Source organism: Aspergillus bombycis, assembly GCF_001792695.1.
Source record: "Aspergillus bombycis strain NRRL26010 chromosome Unknown contig00061, whole genome shotgun sequence".
NCBI lineage: Eukaryota > Fungi > Ascomycota > Eurotiomycetes > Eurotiales > Aspergillaceae > Aspergillus > Aspergillus bombycis.
The window spans coordinates 169,393-171,979 of record NW_019170063.1 but is presented as its reverse complement, the minus strand read 5'-3'; positions in this window follow the sequence as shown (position 1 = coordinate 171,979).

Sequence of the window (2,587 nt, the reverse complement as noted above, 5' to 3'; positions counted from 1 at the left end):
GGCGCTTAGGTATGTAACGAACATGCCCTCCAAAAGTGAGTGATCCACCCTTCCATCTTAATATATCTGCCCATATCTGTCAGAGGAAGGACAAGCCCTCCCTCCACAAAGGCTTTGGCTAAGCAAGCCGCCTTCTTCCGGTCCAAAATTAGTTACTTGCCACGTCACCAGATAATATCTCCCTCACAATAACCAATCAGTCCGAACGGTGGCGGCCTCCAAGAAAGATTCACTGGACAGCCTTGCCGCGGGGAGTACTGATCATCGAGCCGGTCCAATAACAGGAAAGCGCTCTGTTAATTACCAACTTTTTCCCTGACTTTTCTCTCCTCTGAGACGCTGCCTACCGCAATGAAGACGAGAGATAAAAATCTCAAAACCCCAGGAAGGCTCTCTGCTTTTCTTCCTCTCGTGAAGGAAAACTGACAAGCTCTCAGCTATGGCAAGTGCAAATGTACCCATGCTGATATCCACAGGCTCGCTGGACTCAGAAAATGATGACGATGTTGCCGTTATTGTATCCCAGCCCCCCCAAGTAGTTCAAGAGCTCCCTGCACCCGCTTATCCATCGCAGTCGGAGCTCTTGTCTTTGTTCAGGCATCACAATCGATCCGCAGGCTTCCACCTCGAGCAATATCGCCTTTTCAAAGAGCTATGGGAACAGGAACTCGAAGCGGCAAAGGCACAATCACCCAGTAAAACAGGAGGTACGGCTGCTTCAACCTAAACCTAAAGTGACTGGTAGTTAATATCTGATACCTCGGCTGCCCCTTTAGATCTCACTCTCAAGAACTGCTCGCCGAGTGTTCATGGTGAGAATTACTGGAACATGAAAGTCGAGAAGGACAGCCTGATAGCAGATCTGACCGCAATGGGAAATCTCCTGGAGGCAATGAGCGGAACTACCTTCGGAAAAGCAAAATGGGCGAAAGCTTTGGCCATGGTGCTAGCGTACGTGCCCTATGCTAACTATACGTCACTCTCTCACACACTCGCCCACCCTTGCCCACACACACGCCCCCCCATCATTGTAATCTAACCAGATATGTTACCAGATCTTTGACGTTTGGCGTATTGAGCTTTATTCCGACAATAGGAGGGAGTTTTCCAGTTGTCGCTGCCCTAGGAGGCTTGTTATCTGCATATGATCCGGTGAAATATCTAGCCTGTACTAGCGTCCTTCGTCGTTACAAGTCTCAGACGTTATCGATCAAGGATTCGGCAGACGTGGAGAGATTGGAGAAGAACGCCACGATGCCTCGGTTCAGATTGCTAGGTTGGATGAGCTGAACGGTCCATGCAGGTTGAGGAGCCTTGTGAGAATAGTATGGACGAATGGTATTAGCAGTGGTAATACTTGATGTTTATCGAAGGCAGTTATATTTGAACACGAAGGACTGAATAAGAGCTACCCTAAGTACATGAAATACAGCGTCCTTATATTCCTCCGATCCTTTGGCGAGGTATGCTTGGTAGATGGTTGGTTTACTAAATACAAGCTTGCTCCATGCAGCCGGAGCAGTCTTTGAAGGTCAGAGAGAATTTAATGCGTTTCTTAGCCACTTCTGCTTTTGATAAACATTCGGCCTAGAGCTGCTTTCATTCCATCGATAGTTCAGAATCTATGTATTCCAGGAATGCGAGTTGCAACTCTTCTCCTATATAAGGATCATCTTCGTTCTTTGTACTAGCAAATACTAGTCTCGCCTCCCGAGCTGCGGTGGTGAATTCTGTTGTTTTCAATAATCACAAAATAAGTCCTTTGTCTGCAAGGGTATTGCCATACATCCTACGTAATGCGTCGCCAAACAAAGGAAACATAGCTGCGTGGTTTCTGCCTCACGCCCCGCTTGGATGATTGTAATGTTAACTCTCCTTAGTCTTGGGAACTATCAAGATAACGGGGTATGCAATTACCGGGCCACCCAAGGGAGCCTGTCGTGAGACGGCCGAGAAAGCCTTTTTATTTAGTCGTGATCAGATATGGTTTGTTTTCCTCTATCGGTTCTCGTTCCGGGATGGGGAGTCGCAGTGTATATAATCCAATACCTATGTCTCAGCTCAGCTGAGAGACCAAGGGTCGAGACGGCACAGATTTTCTGCGCTTGCCAGGATGTAAAATTATACCTTTCTCAAAGTGACCCGTTTACGGCGGACAATTGCGGCCACTCCGCAACAACCGCTCTCCTCACCAAGTCCATTTATCGCCTAGTAATGTACTGTGTCGCTATCTCTTTAAATGTAAGATTATTATATAAAAGGGCTTGAAAAAAAGTTCTTTTATATATTTCTTTATATTAATTACAGTATCAAGTACTGTTTCTAGTACAGTGTAAGTAGAAACACTAAATATAAAAATATGTATAATACCGATGTACAGGATATAGAGTCCGCTCTAAAATAGTTCCCGCTATCTCACCGCCTTTTTACCAAGTTCAATTTAGGGGCCACGGTATACAGCCTATAGGGGCCGCAGTGCCTAAATTTAGGGGCCACAGTCTATAGACTTTAGGGACTATAGTGCCTAGATTTGGGGACGACTGTATTTAAACTTAATTCGAATTCTATATCTAGCAATACAATCTAT